Genomic DNA, 26,273 nt, shown 5'->3' with positions numbered 1-26,273 from the left:
AAGACACATCATTTAAGGAGTGTTCTAGCTTCACTCTTGAGTTGGTTACTGTTTTTAGAGATCACTGAAAAGAATTTTCTCATCTTACTGGAAAATTGGGATCTAAGACAATAGACAAAATGACCAGTAAGTGGGAATAAGCACAAAGATATCCCAGGAAGGTCAACACCTTCTAAGGGCAGGTGATGCTATATTCTGCCCTGTTTCCAGCTGCTCAGTGAAGAACTGACAGGGACCCAGGTACCAATGGGGTTCTCATGGGAACCCCACTCAGAGGACACTACCTCTGGAAGAGCACAACAGGCCAGTCTCAGCAGATCTCAGTTACATTAAACTCTGCAAAACATGTGTGTGACACAGTCACATGTCCTCATCAGATGGCACACAAGCAGCTTTGGGGTCGTGGCTCTGGAAAGTACAACTCGAGGGAGCCAGCATGTCTGTTATAGGAAATCCTATACCACCTTCCTAATCCTGAATCTGCCTTTACTTTTCAGGGGACAGACAGTCAGGCTGGAGAACCCAAAGTACCAGGTATAGCTACTAATCACAACTTTTGTGTGTAGAGTTAGTGGCCAACCTGTAGCAACAGGGACACTCACACAAACCACATACACCTACACATGATAACACAAATTTTACAAGAATAGTAAACTCATTAGAGGAAACAAGCTTGTTTTACTTGTCATCCTGAAGGAGCATAGTTCTTCTAACACTTCTAATGAGAGACCTGGTTGACATAGTTATGTACCAACTAGTGATAACTTAATTTAGGAATTAATTTGGGGTTCAGACACTTTGAGGACAGTAATCATGAGTCCTGGTGAATTCTATCCACTTTACAACTTACTTGTAACCACATGTAACTTGCATGATATACATGTAATACCCTAACCTCAGAGGTTAGCTCTCCAAAATGCCAATGTTCTACTGAAATCTACATTGTAGAAGAGATGGATATTTGAACGACTCAAGAGGGTTTGTGGCAGTGTGCAGCATCACTGTGATGTAAGAAATGCTAGGTACCAGCTTGCTGATGGATGTGAACAGCACCTTTTACCTTCATGGGGGGGGGGGGGGGACTAGAGGCTTTTCTAAGCCCTGTGCTCAGGCCATGCACCAGTACATGAAAGTGATTGATGAGCTGGTAAGAATTTAGGTTATAGAACTGCACATATTTGGCCTAATGAGAAGAGGGTTGACAGCCAGCCTGGGAGTGACATTCAGGAGCAGGGATAGGTGTTAAGGAGGAAGGTGACCAGCTGTTCCCTGTCTTCAGTCAGCGTCAGCGAGGAGGAGACCTGACGGAAATGAGCTTAAACTGCTTCATGTGGTAATAATTTGGGATATAAAGAACTTTCTGAGGCTGGACTGGGTTATCTCAGAAAGAGATGGAATCCTCTTGCCTCAAGGTCTTTAAAAACAAATTCTGTCCAGCTTTGTTACAGTGCGGGTGTTTCTTCAGAATCAGGGTTGATCCAGCCAAGCATTCATTGTACCAGGGGAAGGCTATGAGAATTGTTCTATGATGCTCCCTCCATCATCCCTTTCCTTTTTCTTTCTTCCTTCCTCTCTTCTCCTATCCCCCCTTCCCTTCCTCTCTTCTTGTTCCCTCTCCCTGCTTATCTTACCCACTCTCCTTCTAATCTCAGTTAATTAAGAACAGTAAAATTTCTTCTTTTTTAAGGTAAAACATTTTGAGTTCTGGCAATCATCCCTGTAACTACATTCATAATGAAAAATGCAAAAGAACTATACTTTTGCATTTCTCTTTTAACAATACCATTTTCTCTCAATGTACACATAATAAGATTTAAAAATCCATTAGTGATCAGTACCGAATTGCCCTCTTTTATGCAGAGAGACACACTGGAGCTTCACCTGGCTGGGTCCTGGGGCTGCATTCAGGTTTCAACCAGTAGAGTCTATATCTACAGACATTGCTTGCTTAATAGAGAGCTTCTCAAACTCCTGAGAAAGTTTTACATGATGCCTGATATATATATATATATATATATATATATATATATATACACATATGTATATACATATATCTAAATATCATGTATATGTAAAACTCACTGATAATAAATAAAAACTATTAAAATAGTTCGCTGGGGAACATATAACTCTACCATTTATTAAAGATCAAACAATTTTGTGTACTAATGCAATGGATGTGCTTATTTTTTCATGAAAAATAAAATCTCAGATGGATGTTATTCTTAGAGGACACGAAGTATCTTCAGTGCTTTTCAAGACTGATCCATATTTTGATTTTATATTCATCAAGATTGAGAACACTTTTTCACATAAATATTCACAATGTATAGGGCCATTTCAGAATTCATTAGAAATGCTTTCCTAATTCTAAGCCAATTTACCCTTGACGATTATTTGTGAAACTGGCACCAGAAACTCGACATAATTTTTAAAATCAAACGTTTGAATTTAATATAATACAAAGATATACTAACTTGATATTTACATGCCAAGTAGTGCTAGGAAAATGCTGTCTTTTATCTGTAATTAAAGCACTGTATTTCTATTAGAGCAGAAAGCTTGACTGTGTGACAAAGCACTGCAATATGTCACAGACCATAGTTCTGACTTCAAGCCACGGTGTCCCAGGCAGTGTGGATATGCCCTGTGAGGTGTGAGGACATGCACAGTGAAAAGCGTGTGTGCAGCATGTTCCAAAGAAGGCTGCAGTGAAGCTGTGGCATACAGCACAGGCCAGCCCCAGCAAAACATCCTTAGACCCATTTCCTATTCGATCAGTTCTAACATCAGAAACTTTCCACTGTTGCCAAATTTTCAGAATGTCTGTATTCAGCTGTACAACCACTGGGTTAGGACCCAGTGTGCGAAGCTATGGCTTCACATAGAGTCCGGTGTTCAAGACAAGGACACGTTCTGCAGACTGTGGTAGTAATACAGCCATCATAAGAGATCAGAATGATGATGACCACACTCCTAGGAAATGTAATCTCATGGGACCAAATTCAAGTGTGTAAACTTTCACTGACCAAATCATCCTTACACAGCTCAGAGCTGTTTGCTTGCTTGTACAGTGTGTGTCTTAGTCATTATTCCACATCTGTGAAGAGACACCAAGGTTATAACTGGGGGCTTGCTTCCAGTTTCAGAGGGTTAGTCCTTTATAATAATGGTGCGAAGCATGAGGGCATGCAAGGATGCAGGCAGGAATGGTGCTGGAGTGGTAGCTGAAAACTTTATATCCTGATCCAAAGGGAGGGAGCCACTGGGCCTGGCATGGGCTTTTGAAACCTTAAAATCCACTCTCAGTGACACACTTACTCTGCCAAGGCCACACATTCTAATCTTCCAACAGCTCATTAACTGGAGACTAAGCATATAAATGACTGAGCTTATGGGGGGCATTCTCATTTGAAGGGTCACAGAGTGTAGGGTGGGTTTCCGAGAGACCTTTATCACTGATGACACACATGAACACAGCAATTATCTAAGCACCACTATTCTACTCCAACCCTCTTTCCCCATATCCCTTGTCCCTCTGTCCTGCCTGGTCCCTACAGCCTGAAGCCAGCTTACTGTAGGGGTCCTAAGATCCCTACTGCAATTTCCCTATTGCTCGGCCTTTCACTGTTGAGCTGTGCAAATAAAATCTGCATGGATGATCATCAGAGAGGCCTCCCCCCCCCCCCCCAGTGGCATTCTGTCTCTGCAGCTGCTGAGAAAAGAGTTTGGTTTCAGGAGGTGAGCTGAGGAGGTAGGTATCTGGGATCAAATTTTAGACTCCTTCAGGACTTGAGAATGGAGTGAAAAGAAATCTGTCTGCCAGGAGCGAGGCTGTTTCCTAGGACACCCAGCTCCTGCCAGATGAATAGGGAATATGAGACACTAGCAAGATGGAGGGATTAGTTTTGTGAGGAACAAATGTTGATCTTTCCTCACCTGCTTTTAGCAAGTCTCTGCCTTGCTAAAATATTTTATTAAATTTTAATCAAAAGCACAAAAAACAGATTGTTTATCATAGGAAAGACTAACCATATTGTAAGCTTCCTTCGCCTTGCCAAGCTTTCTGATGCTGGTCCAGGCAGGCTTCCTGATGCTAACCCAACCAGGCTTATCAATGCTAGTCCCTTCCTTCACCCAAGAAGAGCACACAACCACAGGGTAGACAGACAAGGGAGCATCTGAAGATAGAACAGAATAAGTTAATTTAGTCTTGGTAGGAGCATTCCTTTCAGCATGAAGATGAGCATAGGGAAACTGATGAATGTTGCTGAACTTTTAAATTTCCCTTTGATATGTTCATTTGGTGATTTCTTGGGTGGGGTCTTAAGTGGTCTATTTTAAGTTTCAGGACAGAGAAAACTAAACAAGTAGGATGCACTTGTAGTCTCCAGCACCTCACACTCTAATTCCTGTGCTGGTTTCTATGCATCCAACAACAACAATAACGCAGGTTTATAGAATGTAGCTTCCATGGGTGGATGGGTGAGCCTTACTTACCCCTGCTGAGCTGCTTGTTTCTTACACTTCCAGCCTTCAGCCTTAGTGCTAGATGTTCCTAGTGCTAGTTGAGAGATGAACACCAGCCACATTGTAGATTCAGAATGGGAAAAAAAATTCCTCAGTGAAAAATGACTTTCACAGTCCTGTTATGGGTGACAATGCTACTTCATAATAAAATATGAGCCTAGGAAAGGGGAAACACCAGCCTATCCAGTCTTCTTGTACCGAGTACTGCAAACTGCCACGAAACACGGGAAAAGCCCAGACTCTGGCTCAGGAATCATGGGGCTAAAACAGACTTTCCAAAGAAGGATGAGTGTAGCAAGGAGGGCAGGGGCCAGGAAGACACAGAGAAGGATGGGATCAACACTTGCTGCTCTTCAGGGCCATGTGCTGGTAATTCTGCTCTAGAGCCAAGATTCCTGGGACCTCCAGGTTGTTCTTGTTTGGGGGGACTAAGGTTTCCTTCCTTGAATTTCCTCTTTGTGCATTTTGGTTGCTTCATACAGATTACTAGATAAGAGATACTCAGGAGTTGTTAGGACAACCATATAAGATCAGGGGTTACTTTCATACCAGAAACAAAACAGAACTGTACCTTGTGGAAACTGAGCCACAGAGACGTGCTGACGGTGGTGCATTGCCATGTAGTGCCTTGGTTGGACTGTTCCTTGAGTGTGAGACACTAACAGAAACTGGTCTTCACTAGAGCCGAGATGCTTCAGGAACTGCATTTCTCAGTGTCTAGGACACCAAGTGTCTGGGACATTTACATTAGCTCCACAGGGAATGCTCCAGGTGTAGAAATTCTTCACCTCATGAATTCTGAAGAATCAGAAACTTCCAGACGAGGTAGAGATACTTGGGCATACAGATGAACCAAGGCTGAAATGTGAGTGCAGGGAGGGGTCAGCTGAGAGATCTAGGCTGAAACACAGTTCTTCCAAATTCTACAAAAGCTGGGATACACACAGGAAGATGATTTTGTGAGGCACAGAGGATCCATATACAGGGTCGGGAGGGAGGAGGCTTTGATGGGCTCCACTTCAGCGGCAAGCTAGGCACCTTCCACAGGATGGAGGATACACATTTCTGCTGTTGAAAGTGTCTGATCTCTGGTATTTTAAGGCAACCCTACCAAACCAATAGCATAAAGACGTGCAGTGTCACAGGTAGCCTTTCTCCATGGGGACATTCCAGAAGTGACTTTAAAAGCAAGATAAGAATTCTCCTTTCACCATTAGTCACACAAAACATACTTGCCAGGCTCCTGAGAACCCACTTTAACACAAGTGCACTTCTTGCAGAGATGTTGTGGTTTCTACTCTTCTCAGAGTCACCCTGAATTCTTAGTCCTCAGGAGAGAGCAACTCTCAAGGTGAAGGTAGCTGGAGGAGTAGGTCGCTGGATGGTCTCCCTATTTCCTGGCGCAGAATCACTTTGTACCTTCTGCCTGCAGAGGCAATGTGACTAAAGGACTCATGTTCCTGCTGCCTGGCCTCTGCCTCCGACCACAATGAGCTGGACACCATGTTCCTTTAAACCACAACACACTCCTTCTCCCTGAAGCACTGCTTCTCACATATTTGATCACAACAACAAAACTGGCACAATAGCATTGGAATACTTTTTGAAAAACTTTTATTTTACATTTCTTATATCTTTTTCTCTATATTCCACCCCAATCCCTTCCAACACCTCAACACCAGGTAGGAGAGAGAAAGGGTTCTCTCAGCTACTTCCTGCTGGTTAGGGTCTTGGGTTCCTTGGGGCCAGTCCAATCCTCGCTTCAGGAGATCTCCAACTTTTTGTCTCACAACAGCAACCAGGAGCAGCAAGGGGGAAGGAAGAACAACCTTGTTCTTTCTCAGATTGCCACATTCTCTGGGACCCTGGCATTTATTCTCTCTCCAGAGTCCTCAGATTTAAACTATTTGCAGCTGACAAAGAGCTCCTCTCAGAGCCCACATGAGGCAAATAGTTTGCTGCTGTGGACCATCTGTATCAGTCCCACATCCCACACCTGGGACCAAAACAAAAACATGTTTATATATGCAACACAGTAGGTTTGTGTATGGCTGGTGACCACTGAAGACCTCAAACTAGCCCACAGCAACTCCTTCAGGGTGACGCAGATGCCAGGGAGAGAACAATCATCTACTGGGAGTTTTGCACATCGCCACCCTCGACTTTATATCCAAGTCCTTGTCCCTTTCAGAAATGGAGTGTCCATGAGACCAGGAGACATTGAGATCAGAGAGGTTCATTGTAAAGCCAAATGACATGTAAAAATGCTTTACATTTTATGTACAAACCTCACTATTCCGCAAGTCAGGCATTGTTCTGTGTGTTACTGTCTCATCCATGATGTGCGTATGTGACACTCCCAACACAGCAGGTCAGTTGACTGTCCCAAACCCCCATGGCTGTAAAGTTCAACCCCATGCTCACAGATTTAGCCCTGTTTGATGCTCTGCTGTCTCTAGAGTCCCATGCCATTCCCATTTTCCCCACTGATTTCACACCTGACTCGGGATACTCAGTGCTCACCATGCAGAGGCATTTCGATTGTGTTTACAGCTGACTCCAGATTTAAACGCCAGTGTTGGATAACTGAGAGTTCTGCCTCCTCAGCATATAATTTTGGAAACAAAGTCTGTCTGGTATGACAGTTGATTGAAGAATTAATTTTTATTCCAAGTAGATAGCTATACATTTAGTCAATTTCCACATAATATACTTAAGAGTCCTTTAAGGTGAGAAGAAAAATACAGACCTTTGTTAGAGCCCTTAATCGTGATTTTAATGCATACTTAATTTCCTTGAGTTTTTATTTCAAAACCCATCTGAAAGTGATTTGGATAAGATGAGATCCATTGCTCACTTATTTGCAACTTAAATAGCCTAAAATAGTTGTAAATTACCCAACAAAGGAAATATTTTTTCTCCAAGTGGCAGGAGAATGAAATCAGCCCACTTACCTTCATGTTACCTCTCGCTGCCGGACTCATTTCAAGATGTGTATGTAGGGTAAGTGCCAAGAAACTTTACCTCTTAGATCCTGAGAGTCTTAGATGAAAGTGGCCCATGTTTCGACTGGGCTTTGAGTTGGATTCCCTCCTAATCCCATGCCTGCTCTAACAATCTGTCCTCAGGAGGCTCATGTTTTCATTTTTCAGTCAACAGCCTATATTTCTCCATATTTCCAAGACATTATTTTTACTCCTCTGTAAAGATTCATAAGCTAAAGCAAACAGAAGCCAGGCAAATAAACAAACACAGTAAAAGCATTTGGGCTCACTGTTGCTTATTGGAACTAGAATCTGGAAGTGGCCACTCTGCACAGTCTGCACAATCACATGAACTCGTCTCAGAAAGCGGGTGATTCTCGTAGACTGCAAGTTCTGCCCTCAGCCATGTCTGTCACCACCTCTGCCAGAAGTGTCTGTCTGAAATGGAACCCTTTCCAGGGAAGAGCAGGCTGCAGGGTTCAAGTGGGGTGTGAGGCCTATCAAACATTGTCCTGTGTTAGTGAGAACAGAGAACAGAGATAGGAAAGAACATAAAGCTTTTGGGGGGTGGGTCACAGCAGCCTGTCTGACAAGTTAGAGCCTGTCAGTATGGGAAAACTACAGAAAGATTCTGACTAAATCCATCCTGTTTTTCTGTCCCCCTCTGTGAGGGCTCAGAAAATTGATAAAGTGACTGTTTTGTAAGGAAGTAACAAACATGGAGGAACAACTTCCACAGGATTAAACGATGCCACAGAAGGCATTCGGGTGTCTGTTCATTTTAAAGCTGGTTTGAGCCCTCCACAGAACAAAACCAATATTCACCTGCAACACATAAAATGGGGTTCCAGACTAGAAATGCAAGGAATTGTATTTCACTCACAAATTCCTATGAGAGCTTTCCCTTGAAAGCCCCCAAGACGCGCTCCCGCACCATCCCTCCTTCCCACTCACAGACGGCCACCCTCTGTCTCAGCAGTCACTGGGTTCCACGCTGTTCTGTGGGAGAAGCTGGCGAAGAAACACAGCGTCGCACAGCTCCTGAAGAGAGTGAGTGCTGCTGGAGTGAAGTGCCTCCACACGGAAGGCCATCCTGCACACCTTTTGACATCTGACTCTAATTTGGAAACAGAGTGATCTGATGACCCATTCAGCTGCACCTGTCACTGTCAAATTGACTCATGCAAAACAGTGGTGGGAATGCTGCCGATATGTTACTGTTGTGTAGCTCAGTGTTCTTGAGGAGTGGGGGCTGTCTCTGACTCTTTTGCCTGCCTTTGGGACCTTTTCCCTCCCACTAGGTTACCTTGTCCAGCCTTGATGTGAAAATATGTGCCTGCTCTTCTTGTAGCTTGCTATGTCATATTTGGTTGAAGTCCCTGAATAGCCTGCTCTTTCCTAAGTGTAGGTGAAGGGAGGGTAGATTTAGAGAAAACTGCACTCATAATGAAGATATGAGAAAAGAACAAATAAAGAAAACCTCTCAATAAATGTTTAAAACAATATTTTTATCCAAGGATACTGGACAATTGTAATAAAATATTCTATTTGCAAGTGAAAATTATAGTCATGCAGCCATTCATTATTTGTGATTTCTGTTAGTTTATTTTAAGGACCAAACACGAATATTTGTTGGTAACATTTTCATAAACACTATCTCAGAAATAAAAATGAGTGCCAGAGAGATGCCCCAGTTGATTAAAGTGGATGCTACTAATGCTGGTGACTTGAGTCCAATTCTGAGGAGATCCTCATGACACCCAGAAAATGTCCCTAATTTCTACACTTAGACTTTGGCAAATTCATACCCCCACACCACCAAGAAAATACACATCCCTTAAACCCAAAGAAGGGCTAGTGAGGTTGCTCCCTCACTTGAAGTACTTGCTCCCTGGCCAGAAAACCTGTGTTTTATCTGTAGAGCAGACATGGAAGAAGGAGAAAACAGACACCTATGCTGTTCTTTGACTTCCATATGCACACCATAGCACACGTATACAAACCAACACATATGACATTTTTAAAACAGAAAAAAATAAGAAAGAACAAAGCAACTAACATAGCAACTGAGAAAATATCATAGAACTTACAAGTTATAATTAATGCATTAGAGAATGCCAAGAAGTGTTACTGTTCAACAGAACAAAATGGTTCCTGTCTCACTCTTCTATTGTCTTTTCATTCTCTGATTCAAAGGTAGCTCATCTTAGAAACATATTTCAAATTATGAAATGTTACCTACTGTAATCTGGACACATTCAGTAATGTGAGTTATGTTGGAGATTGTTTTGTGATGTTTACTCAGATGTAATGTGATATATTTCATTGGCATAATAATCATTAAGAGTTGAGAATTGAGTTAGTTCTTCTGTTTCAAAACAGTGAATAAACCATGATTTTTCTGATATTCAAAAAAACAAAAAAAAAAAAAGAATTAACCAGCTCATAACATGTATTTCGTGTCAAGGGATATGTGTATATTAGTGTCTTTAAAGCATATTATCTTTCATGGTAACCTATCTCACTGAGTCATAATTCAATGTCAAAGCATCATTCCCCATATCTAACCTAAATTCTTCATGCTGTCATTGAAGCCTTTTCCTTTCCTTTCATTCTGCCTTTTGTTAGGCATGAAAATATTTACTGGTCATCACCGAACATGAGAGTATTTTAAATGTAAGCGTGGAGTCACTTTCAACTCTCGAATCTGTATCAGCACCTGTGGCCCCTTGAAGTCCAAGATGACAGCAGTGGACACATTGATGTGTGCAAATGTCAGGGAAGCCAGTCCAAAGCCCTGAAGCAGGAACACTTATCACACAGAGATCTCCTATCCATACAGATCCATCAATAGGTTAGAAAATTTAGAGAGTAAATATGAAGACCACAGGCCCTAAGCAAAGTGTTCATCGTGCTCCAGCAAAGGGTATGGCAGCTTTGAATTTGCTGTGCTAACTAACTCTACAGCATGCAGGACCAATGGCTGGCCTCTCTATGCCTCCTCTTGTCATTTCTCTGTTAATGACCTATTGTTATTGTTTATTTCATTTTTATATTATGGAAAGAAGGTTGGACAAAGAAATAAACAAGCAAATAAACAAAAACAACACTTGGGTATTTTCTTATTTGCATTTGGAATGTCTCATAAAGCAGCAAAGACAACCCAGAACTCACAGTATCAGGAGGAATTGTCTACAAGTGTGCAATGGTTGCTCAGGAAGATATTTTTGAAGCTGAGCAGCATTGAAGAAAGCCATCAGAAGTTGACAGTGACCATTTGGGGCCATTGGAAGTTGACAGTGACCAGGCAAGGGCATCAGAAGTTCACAGTGACTGGTTGAAGTTGGCAATGGCAGGTTGAGGTCAGCAGAAGTTGACAGTGACCAACTGAAAATAATCATCAAAACAGATGCTCTTATAACTACATGAGAAGTAGCCAAAGTCCTTAATGTGGGCATTCAACTGTCACTCTACATGTGAAGCAAATTAAAAGGTAAAATCTGCTAGATAAGTGGGAGCCTCATACACTGACAGAAAATAAAAATAAAATCATTTTAAAATGCATCATCTCTTTTTCTACACGATAACAGCAAACTATTCTTCATAGAATTGCAATGTGGGACAAAAAGTGGGTTTTAGATGACAGCCAAAGGTAACCAGCTCAAAGGCTTGACTAAGAATGAGCTCCAACGAATTTCCCAAAGTAGAACTTGCACACAAAAAGAGATCCTGGCCTCTGTTCAGTGATCTGCTCTGGGTCTGGTCCATTATAGCTTTCTGAATCCCAGCAGAACTATTATACCTGAGAAATGTGCACAGAAAACCAGAAGATGTACCTTAAGCCCCAATACCCATGACTGGCATTAGTCAGCAGAAAGCATTCATTTTTTCTCTCCATAAAAATGTCCAGCTTCATGTCTCACAACTCATCCTTAAAATTGGATGAAAGGCTGCAGAGATGGCTCATTAAAAGCATGAGCTGCTTTTGCAGAGGGAATGAGCCAGTTCCCAGCACACACACAGGGTATTTCACAACTTTAGCACCTGGGGATCAGGCATTGTCTTCTGTGAGAATCTACACACACACACACTTAAAATAAAATCAATTTCACTGAAGAAGACTAACATAGCAAACAAATCTGGGCCCCAGGGTGGCTGCAGAACCTGATGCACCAACCAAGGACCATGCTTGGAGAGGACTTAGACCCCCTGCTCAGATGTAAACCATAGGCAGCCAGTATCCATATGGGTCTCTAGTAAGAGGAGCAAGGGCTGTCTAGGTTGCTGCTCTTTGATCACTTCCCTGTGGTGAGTTGGATTTGCCAGGCCACAGAGGAAGAGGGTAATGCAGTGAGACTTGATAGGATGGGTTCAGATGGTAGGGGAGGAGGGCTCCCCCTTTTTGTGGATTAGGGGAGGTGGGGAGAGGAAAAGAAGGAGGGAGAAGCAGACCAGGAGGAGACGAGGGAGGAAGCTACAATTGGGATATGAAGTAAATAAATTATTTAAAAAATTAAAAAGAACATGTAGGTGAAGAAAGTATTGTACCAAATGTATTAAAATAAACAAATAAAAAACATAAAATTTAGAAAGAGGAAGAGGGAAAGGAGGAGAAGCTGAAGAAGCAGCAGAAAGAAGGAGGAGGAGGAAGAGGAAGAAGAAGAAGAAAAAGAAGAAGAAGAAGAAGAAGAAGAAGAAGAAGAAGAAGAAGAAGAAGAAGAAGAAGAAGAAGAAGAGGAAGCAGCTGATGAATTGTGTCTTAGCTACCCACACTCAACTGACCTCTGACAACTGACTATCACATCTTAAAGCATTTTAACAGCCAATTTCAGGGAAAACAGTCCCACCAGCAGCAGGATGTAGAAAATACTTCCCAAAGCATTCACGTCTTTTAGCATAAATTGTGGCTACTTCAAAGCTGGGCAAATTGAATCCCACATAAGTCGTCTGGTGTTTTTGAGCTCCCTGCACTCACAGCAGCACAGTCTTAGAGCAAGCTAGGAAGTTGGGTTTCTTTAGAGACAGTTAGGCCTGGTAGTGGTGGCATTGAAGGTCTGTGCCCTGGACCCAGGCTTCACTCTCTGTGAGATGGATGAAATGTCAAAGTCAAGTCACCCTGACTTGTCAGGATGGGTGAGGATGGGGCTGAGGGGTGTGACAGACCTGTATATCAAAATGTTTACCTTGGAAATATGGCTCTTACATCTCTGAAGCACAAGCCAGTGACCAAGGTAGTCTGCTTTCGGGAGATTGGAGAGGTCATGGGTTGGGTCATTGTTAGGTTGGGGGCATTTTTATGTTCTTAGCCTTCAGCCCTCCCCTCTCTGACATTCCTTGTTTGTGTGGCATTCTGTCTATGATCACACACCTTTGCAAGTTTCTCACTCAGGAATGAGGTCATGGACATCTGGAATCAAGATGGGGCATGTGAATTCAGCATGTGAATATGAATCTGCAACAAGAACCTGCTTTTTGGGGTGCTTTGGGGTATGGTTAGTTTATCTCTACCCACCATCTCCCCAACATGAAGGAGGAATTCCTGAGAGCCAGCCATGAGACTGTGGTGGATCTCTGCACTTTCTCTCCCATCTCCCGTTTAATCCAGTTCCTTTATCTCCTGAGGATTTAATGAGTCACAGAATAGAGCCAGTGATTGAATTACTGCAATAAAACAAACTCATAGATGTTACAAAGCTCATTTTTTATGGGGAATGCATTCTAGGCAATGCTAGATAATTGGTGAGGCCGGCAAAACTCACCCATGCATTACAAAGTGCAAGAATTGTACAAATACGTGTTTGTGGCCTGCGTGCAAAGTAAGACAGTTCCTTTTACAGAAAGGTGAAACCGTTGTGAAATATAGAACAGGTTCTCTGAACACCCAGTAAACTGTCTGAAGATGCCATTTTGATGATGACACAGAAGGAACAGTTACCAAGGTTAAATATGTTCTTCATAATAATGTCAGGATAAATTGCTAAAAGAATGCCTTGGTTTTATGGATTCAAGAAAATGTGCTGATTGAGTCTTTTCCTATCTTCAGACATCATTAGGGGAATACATAATCACAGGAAAGTCAGTTTTCTTCAGCTTTGAAGCCTGTGGTAAGTTGGCCATGCTCTAATGGATGACTGTAAAAGTTATAAGCAGGATTGATTTTACTCTGTGGGGAAGAAGGAGGAAAGGAAGGAAGGGGAAGAAAAAGAAGAGGTAGAGGAAGAGGAAGATGAGGAGGAGAAGGAGGAATGAAGAGGAGGAGAAGGGGGAAGAAGAAGGGAGGAGGATCGAAAGGAGAAGAAATAGGTTGGGAAGAATGGAGATGGACAAATCTCATACCTGTTCATGTCTGAGATTACCAAACAATACTAATGAAAAGGTAAAATAAGTGTTAGGAGGACTGAAGCAATCAACAAGCTTCCTGGCCTCAATCTTATTCTACGATAAAGAGACATGATAGTATTTATTTAGGTGCCTTGCCAGCACTTGAGTGGGTCTGTGTGCATGCTAACTGCCTTTCCCACTGAAGAGTTGTCCATATCTGGGAAAGAGCTGGCCCAGGAAAAAGAATGAGATGACCATGTGTACTTCCATATCCGGCTATAATAAGACTAATTAGGGTTGAGTGGTTCAGGGCAAGGAGAGAGAGATATCAGTTCCCAAGGAGCTGGCCTTAAACCTGAATCTTGGAGGGATTCCTTAGAAAGGGTAGTCAGCACAGGCAGAGGACATGGAAACTGGGAATTCAGAGCTCACTGGGGAATGAAAGTGATACCTGTGTCCAATAAATTAAGCATTTCTATCAAAATATCTAGGAAAGTTTAAAACACCATGAAGTATGTTCCATGTTGACACACTCAAAGGAAAAATAATATTCATTTCCCTTCTTTTTTATTAAATTTTTAAGTTATTAACTGAAGGATACGTATCATTTTACAGCTTATCCAAGGTCCCAGGAAAGAGCAGAAGAAGTAATATGCCTTGCGACATGCACAGTTTTGGGTTGAAACAGAAAAAGAGAAAGAGAAAGAAAAAGAAAGTGAAAAAGAAAAACGCAATTTTGATAAGACTCAAGGTGTGGCCAAACAAACCCCTTAAAGATCATTTCTCTGCGGCCTGTGGCCACAGGGCAAAATCCCCGAGAAGCTTCATTTCTGAATACAAAGGCAAAAGAGCAGGTTCCATTCTTTTCTGATTTTATAGAATTGAATCTGGCAGGGAAGGAAGAACGCTATAAAAAGAGAGGGGAAATAACTGGGAAGATAAAGTGGGACTCAGGCAGAAGTGGAGGGTTGGTCTTGTTTGGCTTTACAATGTGTTAAGTATTAACACATGAAGAAATATTAAAGCAAGGTATTTATTAGAAGAAATATAAGTAAAAAAGCAAGGAGCTGGCCACTTAGAATTAACTACAAACAATTTAGCACCACTGCAGCAAGCAAAAAATAACATGAAAGAAATATAATCATTGTGTTAAACAAATGTCCCTAGTCTGAAGGAAGGCTAAAAGTTCACAGAGGGAAGAAAATATCCTCTGATGTGGAGGAAACTATGTGCAGAGGGCTCTGCAGAGCTGTGGTTGACCGGCATGATGTGTGCATGTTACATTTCCATGTGGCTGGAGTATGTGCACCATCAGAGATAAGTTCACATGAACCCGAGGCTGGAACAGGCTGTGTGCCATATCCTGGGCCCCAAAGCCTCAGTCGGGGCAGCCGGGGCCTTTCTGCTTGTACTTCCTTGAGGTTAAAATGAATCTTCTTCTATAATATCTAGAGAAGAATGGAGATGTAAAATTTATTGGAATTGAGATGTAAAATCTATTGATTCATGAGTTTCTCTTCAAATAAAAATAAATGAACATGTTTGGTTTAAAGAACGTATTTAAGAACTTAATTTCCGCAGTGCTCTCTGGGGTTGTGCACTGACCAGGTGGTTTAACACCATCTGTCTCTTCCCCACAAGCTGAGGTCAAGCACAGAAGGTCACACTCATGTCTCCCTGGGGTTCTCCTGAGGTCATGAGAGGGATGTATTCTCCGGTGCCTCTTCTCCCAGGGTCACCGATCCTCTCTGACAGCTTCCCTTCTCACGCTCTGACCACTGCTGGAGATCCTGCTCCAAATATCATCTCATAGTGAGCCATGCTGCTTTCGTGTGTATGTGTCTCTGCTGTGTATGCACATGTGCGGCCTATTCATATGCGTGTGAACTCATGTGTGTGTGGAGGGGAAGCAGTGTGTGTGTGAAAGAGAGAGAAAATACTTGAGGTTAGGTGTCTTCAACCATTTTTCTATTTGTTTGTTTGTTTGTTATTAATTTGTTTGTTTGTTTGCTTGTTGTGAGACAGAGTTTTTCTGTGTAGCCCTGGCTGTCCTGGACTTGCTTTGTAGACCAGGCTGGCTTCAAACTTAGGGAGATCTGCCTGCCTCTGCCACTCCAAGTGCTAGGATTACAGACAAATACCACCACACCCAGCAATTTTGTACTTTATTGAAGCAAGGTCTTTCACTAAACGTGGATCAAATCATCTCTCTCCAGATCTCTCACCTTGGGGAGTCCTTGTCTCTGTCTCTTGAATGCTAGGATTGCCTGTGTCCTTTAAGCTTCCCAGCATTTACACAGGCCCAGGGAATATGAAAAACTCATGCCCATGTAAAAAAATTATTTACTGATCTTATCCCCCTACTCCATTATTTGACTTTAAAGTAAAAATATTTCCATTTATAACAGTATTATTGCAGAGAATCAAGTTTGTAAAATACATTGCGGATCATCTTGACCAAAGATGTTTTGGTCAAGAATTAGACACTACATTTTCCTTTTCTATACCAGATGTCAAAGGTCAGCTAAATATGTTCTGTAAGCCATATCAACCCATCACTTCTGATAAAAAACTAACTAGCTGTAACTGAGATGTGCCTGTTTACTGGGTGCTGTCTCTTTGTGACCATTCACAAAGGTGAATTCATTCATTAGGGTGAAACTTGCTTTAAACGGTTCCTAGATTTATAACCTTAATATTCTGGTAGCAGCAGAGACTGCTCATGAGGCCATAGATGCACCATGGACTTAGCATTTGTTCTTGCAGAGGTGAGGTCAAGGCTGACAAGTTGTAAAGGTACTTATTGTATGTTGTTCTTCAACACTTGAAATATGGCCATCCAACAGAAGTGTGCCCTAAGTGGATTTCAAGTATACACTAAGGGAAAGTGTGCAACACACCTCACAATAAGATTCTGCCTTGAGTACAAGGTAATGTTGTCTGTTGGATGCATGGGATTATTTGTATTGAAATGTATTAATGAACTTAAATTGACCCATTTGTTTTCACTTTCTTCTATGGCTTTAGAGGAATCTTCCCAGCAGACATGGTTCCTGTCTGCAGTCCATATTATGCTCTAGAGACAAAGCAGCCACAGGACTCTTGGTAAATTTTCATCAGGAAAACCACCTTTATTTACAGCTCTGCTTCTAGAAAGTGTTTCTGGGTTAGAAAACTTGGGGTTAATGCTTGCTGTTCTTTGTCCAAACTGACTGATCATGGTAAGCTGGATGTTGACCATGTGAGAGCTAATGTGACAATGCTAAATTGGAGTATTCCTAATATTGCCCTTGGGATGACTGAGGTAAACTCAGTGAAGATTACTGAGGCCTATAATCTGGGGTTTCTTTTGTTTCATCCCTGCCATCTCCCTGCCATCTCTGAATGGGAATATCTAGACAAAGGAGACTGTCAGTCTCAACCTTCACATCCTTCCCTGAAAAGTAAAATTCAAAAAGAGTAGACCTTCTTTTTTCCCCAAGGGTGGCACAGGAAAGGGTGTCCTAGGTTAGTGTGCTCCACTGGGATTTTAGACAGGGACAACAAGGACTCAAAAATTTGGCAACTTGCTCCTTCAGAGAGCCCACATAAGAACTTAGACAGGGAAGAAGCAAATGACGAGGAGGCCAAGGAGAGTCAGATCTCCACAAGGTGCTGTAGAGAAACTTGAGATTGGAGATGGTCAACCAACACTTTCTGGGAGAGCTGATTCGAGCAATGCTGTCTTGCTCCCACAAGGATGAAAAATTAAGAGAGGGTAACAGCACACTGGAGTTAAGTAGGCTCCTGCCCCAGAGAAAGCCCCAAATCAAACTCAGTGCTGAGACATGAAGGCAAAAAGAGTGATTGATAAAAATGATCAAAGGTGTCTTTATGAAGCTGTCTCTCTCTCTGTCTTTCTCTCTCTCTCAATTGTTCATTCATTTCAGCTCTCATTCTCCTGCTCTCTAGCTCTCTAGCTCTTCTTTCTACCAGATGAGCCCAATCTTTTGAAACTGTGTCACAGGATTACATAGGATGTACAAAAAATATGACACCACGTTACTGTCTAAAAAAAGTTACACCTTAGATTGTCTTCATCATTTCCAATGCAGAGAAATACAAAGGCATGAGGAATTCTGTGAAACAGGCACAATGCACTCTGGGATCCAGCTGCTGCAATACATCCCTAGGTCAGGCTGGGGTTCTAAGACCTCTTGGGTACCTTGACCTGGGACAAGAGAGCGACACAATCGATCAAGTTATAAAAGAGTCAGAAAAACTCCTGCAAGATTCAAAGCATATTTGTGATTGGGGGGGATGGGTCACATTTATCACTACCCTTGTCTGTGTCACAGAGCCCCACACTCAGCACACACTGGCATGCACAGTCTCTTGCTCACCCAGGGAGGGGGAAAGCATTGTCGGCACTGCCTGTGCACATGCTGTCCTCAGGAGATACTCTGCTGGTGGCCCTGTGGTGAATCACATGGCATCCTTAGATACTGTTATAATTCCTGCTGGGAAGCAGCTGGAGGGGTAGACCCAGGTGTCTGATGGTAGTGCAGGGACACCAAACATCCCTTTAGACCAGGAAAATGATCTGGGAAATACTTCCAGGTTCTCAACTGGCTGCCAACGCTAACACCCTCACAGTTTCACCAACAACATTGTTGACATATTTGAGTTTCTAGAAGAAATTCATAACTTTTAGATAAAATCTGACTTTTGCAACTGAAATCCCAGTGCTATCTTTTATTTTGTTTTGATTTTTTTCTATAGTAAAGTTCTGAACTAAGGACAGAAGGAAACTAATATAGGGAGAAGTGATTTAATGGCTCTGATGTTGAGCAAGTTACATGGGTGATGATCATGGGATGAGCCCTGCCGACAAGCCCGTTACTCTCCCTCCATCCTAAAGCAGCGCTGTCTCCCTCACAGAGCGCATATCACTGATCCAGCAGCAACTGTGCCCCCAAGCCTGTGTGCTGTGGGGCTGTGTCAAGGCAGCACTATGTCCTGCCTCTCGTCGCCAAAGTCCAACAGTGGACATTAGCTATGGTCCTGGGGATTTCTGAAGCTAACCTTATTGGACTTGGTCTTGACAAACATCACAGGCAACTAGCAGTAGAATGTGCTTGATGTCCAGTCCACAAAGCCTCTGTACAGAGCCCTGAAATTATACCCTCACATTGTCTTGAAGAGTTCTGTAAAGCTGATACAGTGCATTCCTAAATATGATAGGAGTTCTGAGGCCTCCTAAGGTTTCTTGACTTGGAACAAGAGAAACCCAGGATTCTGATACAACATGAGAAGCCTGTAGGGATAATGTAACCAGACAGACTCTCATCAAGGGAAACTCTGTTCCCAGCCTGCCTGCCAGGTTTCTGCTCTTCCAGAAGTTCTGACTTTTAGGCGAAGTGTTTTCTTGGCTGCCTTGTGTTGTCCATAAAATTCTAAAGTAGAGCTACAGGCGGTCACTCAGGGAAGGACATATCATAGACCTAGAGGGGGTATGGACAGAAGTGGCCCAGAAAACAGAAGAAAAAACACTGAGAAACCATGGGAACAAATCCAAAGATATATAAGAAGAAACAAGGGTACCATTCATAAAGTGATGTTTAAATTCATAGTAATCTTGGAAAAGTGTGTGCAACCTTACAGGTGACCCCAGACAGCATGGTCCAACAGTGGTGAGATGAACTCAGTCTGGCCAGGAGGTGAAACAGCCCTGATACTCACAATAAGTAGGAAGGTACAGCTGTGAAACTAACAGGCACATATTAGATTAAGCTTGGGCTCCATTGCCAAAACCTCTTAAGACCATGCCCGAGACACAGAAGCTCATCACCTCTGGAATCTGTGTTATGTATTCTGATGTGTGTATGATGATAGAGTTATAAGATTCTCAATGCTACATTATTCATAATATCCAAGAAAAAATTTTGCCTGTTCTCAAGTTTATTATATAAGAACATCAAGAAGGAAATGTGGATCCTGCCAAGGAAAGGTGTCTGATAATACTAGAGAATCTTAAATAACTACACAAAACAAGAAATGGGAAATAGTTTGGGATAAATAGGTGTTTATCCATTTGATCTGTTGCTTGCACAGGTGTTAAGGCTCTATGAGGTACTCATTTGGGGTGACAGGAATCACACTTCTTTTCTGTAAAAGACAAAAGACAACAGCCATGGGGCTGTCCTTCTGAGGATATGCCCTTTAGTGATTCTAAAATGTCTTTCTGACATTTTCCTTGTAACTATCAAAGGCTGAAAAGTGTGTGTGTGTGTGTGTGTGTGTGTGTGTGTGTGTGTGTGTCTATAAAAACTTTGGAGACAAAACCACACATTCTTCTTCATTATGATATCATGTTGTTTTTTTACCTGCATTCCATGGCATAACTTCATTAACCCTCTCTGTATCCACATTACCCACATGCAAGAGTGAACAGTTTGCAATGGTAATTATCAACCTCAATTATGCATGAAATTCAATTTTTTTAACCTCCTCCCTCATGTTAATTATGGATCCTCTAACAGAATTCTTCCGAGGCTTCCCTAGGTCTGATTGGAATCACTATGCAGCCAGATGCTTCATGTGTTCGCTGTGACTAGGTGGATCCTGCTAACTATCACAGGCTTTCTGTGAGTGTAGACAGCCTCACCCACTTCATTCATGGAAATCAGCACTACAGGAAAAAGGTGCTTTCAGATTTTGCAAGCACCACCCTTAGCAGGGTACATCCTAACTCTCTATAAGAATCACGAGGGAAAAATGAAGTCACATGCCAAAGACCGTGGATGTTAATTCATAATTTTAGAACAGAATGTATTTAATTATTGGCCCTACCTACTCATAACAGCCCTTTCTTTACCCTCATCTTCTCTAATTACCACTCTTCCTCCTTTCTTTTCCTTTTCTTCTGTCCTCTGCCGCCTCCTCTTCTCTTTTCTTTCCTCCTTCCTCCTTACTCCTTCCTTTTCCTTAGTTTATACATTTGTGGCCCAACTTAAGTCAGTTTCAACTTGGGGGTTGGTGGGAAGTTGGTGCAGACATTCTCTAAAGTCCCAGCTCTGCGTCTCCGTGTTCAATCCCGTGTGTCTAATTTGTATAGCTGAATGTCCAATAAATAAAACATTCAAAAATATTTTGTAGAAAACTTGCCCTTCATTGTATTGATTTCTATCAAAGCTATCTAAAACTTCTCATGCCTGACCTTTTCTTTCTTAAAGAAAAAATATTCATCCCCAAGTGACAACCTGAGATGTTAGGACATGGAGGCCCTCCAGGTGCAGTCTGTGTCACCAGAAGATAATGGATGACAGCAATGCGTTGGAAGGCTGTTGGTCCCCGGCAACACACTGGCTCCCATGGGGACACACGTGTCCTGAGAGGGTCCTGAGGCTGCAGTGGGCCCACCTGCCAAGGACGTCCTATACACACTGTGGCAGAGCAGGACAGAGCTTCACATTTCACATATGTCTCTGAAATATTCCAGGGCTCTTCTTTGACAGAGAAATTGTCGACTCTCAGCCTCATTCACCAACATGACAATCTTTCAAGCATTAGAATACCCAGATCGAGTTCTTGGAGCATTGTCCTGGTGAGACTGTGTGAATTCAGCAATGAGGTCATCTACACACTTCCTGTGGTCTCTAAGCACAGCTGTCACTTGGGCACAGTGCACCCAGAACCTATCCACAGGATTAGAACTAAGCACAGTCAGGAAAAACAAAAACCCAATTTCAAAGTGCAATGGCTGAGGAAAATCAGTAATCAATATAAAAAAGTTTATTAAAACATTAAAAAAATCAATTGGGCCACATCATCGCCAGAATGAGCTGTTCTTTGAGTTTTTGATCTTAACCATTCTGATAGGGGTAAAATGGAATCTCAGAGTCATTTTGATTTGCATTTCCCTGATGACTAAGGACACTGAATATTTCTTTTTTAATTTTTTTCTTTATTAATTACACTTTATTCACTTTGTATCCCCCCCGTGGTTCTCTCTCTTCTCCCATCCCAATCCCTCCCTTCCACTTGCCTCTGCACTCATGCCCCTCACCAAGTCTACTGATAGGGGAGGACTTCTTTTCCTTCCTTCTGGTCCTAGTCAATTAGGTCTCATCAGGAGTGGCTGCGTTGTCTTCTTCTGTGGCCTGGTAATGCTGCTTCCCCCTCAGGGGGAGGTAATTAAAGAGCAGGCCAATCAGTTCATGTCAGAGACAGTCCCTGTTCCTATTAAAATGGAACCCACTTGGATACTGAACTTCCATGGGCTACATCTGTGCAGGGGTCGTAGGTTATCTCCATGCATAGTTCTTGGTTGGAATAGCAGTCTCAGGAAAGACCCCTGTGCTCAGAATTTTTGGTTCTGTTGCTCTCCTTGTGGAGTTCCTGTCTTCCAGATCTTACTGATTCCCACTTCTTTCATAAGATTCCCTGTACTCTGCCCAAAGGTTGCCTGTAAGTCTCAGCATCTACTTTGATAGTCTGCAGGGCAGAGCTTTTCAGAGGTCCTCTGTGTCAGGCTCCTGACTTGTTCCCTCTTTTCTCCTTTTTCTGATGTCTAGCCTCCTTGCCTTTCTGGATAGGAATTAAGCATTTTAGCAAGAGTCCTCCCTCTTAATTAGTTTCTTTTGGTGTACAGATTTTAGTAGGTTTATCCTATATTATATGTCTATATGAGTGAGTATATACCGTATGCATCTTTCTGCTTCTGGGATATCTCACTCAGGATGATCTTTTCCAGATCCCACCATTTACCTGCAAATTTCATGATTTCTTTGTTTTTTATTTCTGAGTAATATTCCATTGTGTAGATATACCACAATTTGTGCATCCATTCCTCCACTGAAGGGCATCTGGGCTGTTTCCAGCTTCTGGCTATTGCAGATAAGGCTGCTACAAACATGGTTGAAAAAATGTCCTTATTGTGTACTTGAGAATCTTTTGGATATATGCCTAGAAGTGGTATAGCTGGATCTTGAGGAAGCGCTATTCCTAGTTGTCTGAGAAAGCGCCAGATTGCTTTCCAAAGTGGTTGTACAAGTTTACATTCCCACCAGCAATGGAGGAGGGTTCCCCTTTCTCCACAACCTCTCCAGCAGGTGTTGTCTCTTGAGTTTTTGATCTTAGCCATTCTTATGGGTGTAAGGTGAAATCTTAGGGTCATTTTGATTTGCATTTCCCTGATGGCTAATGAGGTTGAGCATTTCTTTAAGTGTTCTTCTGCCATTTGATATTCCTCTGCAGAGAATTCTCTGTTTATCTCTGTACCCCATTTTTTAATTGGATTACTTGGTTTTTTGCTGTTTAACTTCTTTATTTCTTTATATATAACTGGATATTAGCCCTCTGTCAGATATAGGGTTGGTGAAGATTTTTTCCCAATCTGTAGGCTGTTGTTTTGTTCTGAGGACAGTGTCCTTTGCTTTACAGAAGCTTTTCAGTTTCATGAGGTCCCATTTATTGATTGTTGCTCTTAGAGCCTGTGCTGTTGGTGTTCTGTTCAGGAAGTTGTTTCCTGTGCCAATGAGTTCAAGGGTATTCCCCACTTCTTCTTCTAATTGGTTTAGCGTGTCTGCTTTTATGTTGAGGTCTTTGATCTACTTGGACTTTAGTTTTGTGCAGGGTGATAAATATGGATCTATTTGCATTTTTCTACATGTAGACTTCCAGTTAGACCAGCACCATTTGTTAAAGATGCTGTCTTTTTTCCATTGAATGGATTTGGCATCTTTGTAAAAAATCAGTTGTCCATAAGTGTGTGGATTTATGTCAGGGTCTTCTATTCGATTCCATTGATCCACCATTCTGTTTCTATGCCAGTACCATGCAGTTTTTATAACTGTTGCTCTATAGTACAGCTTAAAATCAGGGATGGAGTAACCTCCAGAAGATCTTTTACTGTAGAGAATTGTTTTAGCAATTCTGGGTTTCTTGTTGTTCCATATGAAGGTGAGAATTTTTCTTTCAAGTTCTGTAAAGAATTGTGTTGGTAATTTGATGGGAATTGCATTGAATCTGTAGATTGCTTTTGGTAAGATGGCCATTTTTACTATATTAATCCTACCAAGCCATGAGCATGGGAGATCTTTCCATCTTCTGATATCTGCTTCTAATTCTTTCTTCAGAGACTGGAAATTTTTTTCATACAACTCTTTGACTTGCTTTGTTAGGTTCACACCAAGGTACTTTATGTCCTTTGTAGCTATTGTGAAGGGTGTTGTTTCCCTAATTTCTTTCTTGGCCCTTTTGTCCTTTGTATAAAGAAATGCTACTGATCTTTTTGAGTTCATTTTGTATCCAGCTACTTTGCTGATTCTTGGCCATTAAAGATTACTCTGTTGAGAATTCTTAACATTTTAATTGAGTTATTTGGATTATTGGAGTTTAATGTATTCTTTATGTATTTTGTATTATGTATTTTGTATTATTGGAGTTTAATGTATTCTTTATGTATTTTGTATTCTTTATGTATTATGTATGTTCCTCATGTATTTTGGATATTAGATATTAGCTATTTGATATTTGCTATTAGCTATTAGATATTTGGATATTAGATATTAGCTACTTGGCCACATGCTCCTTGAAGCTCAGGTGATTGTTTACAAGCGGTGTCTCAGAATTCAAGTTAGAGCATCTGCCATGGAGTGTTTCAGGTGTGGGCAAATCTGAGCGTGGTGAATGGCAACAATAGGACATTGACCCCGGTCAGTGAGGAGGAATATAGGAGCCAGTGCCACCGAGGGTCCAGCACTGTGGGTCGTTGGCAGAAGGACACTGTGTGGGGAACAAAGCACACAGGTGTCCCAGTCATTAAGTACTAACCTCTTGGACTGAGATGAACCATTTGTGGGAAAACTCTACGGTGCCTGCTTAGTGGAAAGAATGCGCTCCTGTAACTCGCAGATGCCAAAAAGGGAAAGCAATTGTATAAAGGTTCCTAAATATCGATGGAGACACTTTTCCCAATTTATCTGAAGATGAGAGTACAGAAAGGGAGGGCACTCTGAGACTGGGAAACCTAATCAGGCTCTTCTGGAAGGACGGGTGATCCCAGTCATACAAGGCAAATATGACGGGAAGGCACAGTTCTGAGGGTAGGTCACAGTGTCAAGGCCTCCACTTGGGGCCTCCTTTAGCAAGCTTAGACTAGCCTCTGAATATCACCTCCCCTCTGTTGGCAGCCTCCTGTCTCCGAAAATAAAAGGCAGCTAGGAGAAAGAGGCCACCCTAGCAGTGACAGTAAGATTCACATAATTATCCCAGAGCTTTGTGTGAGAACATGCTCAGTCATCAAGCTGACTGTGACATTTCAACTCGGCGTTTAGTCTAGTGAACATCATGTGTCCTTGACCTTGGCCAGTGACAGTGACTACACAATAATCCAGGGGTATCTGCTGTTTTAAGTTTTGAATATTATTACTTAACAGACCCCATTCTCCTTCAGTTGGTGGGATTGACTCTCAGTGTTCCAGACATTTCTTGATTCTGTTCGCAGAGAGCCAGGTCTGCATCAAGCAGTGTGAGCCCTGCATCCTGAGTGGAGGCAAGAGAGACAAGATCCCTGCCTTCTTGGATCTTCTAGTCAGAGGGAGGTGCAGAACAACTGGGGTACATGGATGTACCGCTTACCTGGGCTGGCAGCAGCTTTGGACCAAGTTCCTCACAGTCCATCATCACAAGCTGCACAATGTAGGGTGGCCTGTGTGGGCAGCTGGATCCACACAGAAAAATGACATCACTCTAGAGCCTTTGCTATCTACCCTCAGCCTTAGGGACAACAAGCAGCAGTTCTATGACTTCAGCAAGAATGTGACCTCTGACCATCAATCTGATACATTAAGAGAAAGAAAAGAAAAGAGAAAAAAAAAGCCATCACAAGGTCATAAGGATGTTGTGTTCATGTGTTGATAGCTCCCTCATCCTGAGCTCGGGTTTGGCTTTGGTTTTTTTCTTATCATCCCCCTGGGTTGTGTCCATTTGAGCTAGCTCAAAGGCTAGCTGTTTTACTTTCAACTCCTGGATTTGAATTTTTAAAAAAATATAACTGCTTTGTTATATTCTGTGCATCTCTCCACATTTATGCACGTTGTGATCTCTTTCCACATTTGTGTGTGCGTGTGATTTCAAGGACCAGCACTAAGACCAGTGCTACCCTTGAGCAAAGCCTGGACACAGATCTCCTAAATACTAGTGCCTCTTCTGTGATAAACTGCAGACACTCTTACAACTGTGTACACCTTTTGCACACACAACATGCAATTTAGCACACACACATACGTCCTTAAGACTAACTTATACAATGAAAAAGAGGCCTTTTATCCAATTTTAAAAACACATTAGCAGAGAAAATATCTCATCCAGCTTCTTGAGGTTCACAGCCCTGAAGGGGAAAAAAAAAATATATATATATATATATATATATATATATATATATATATATATATA

This window comes from Psammomys obesus, unplaced genomic scaffold, assembly GCF_907164565.1.
Source record: "Psammomys obesus unplaced genomic scaffold, mPsaObe1.curated_primary_1811, whole genome shotgun sequence".
In the NCBI taxonomy this organism is placed as follows: Eukaryota; Metazoa; Chordata; class Mammalia; order Rodentia; family Muridae; genus Psammomys; species Psammomys obesus.
This window is presented reverse-complemented; position numbering follows the sequence as displayed.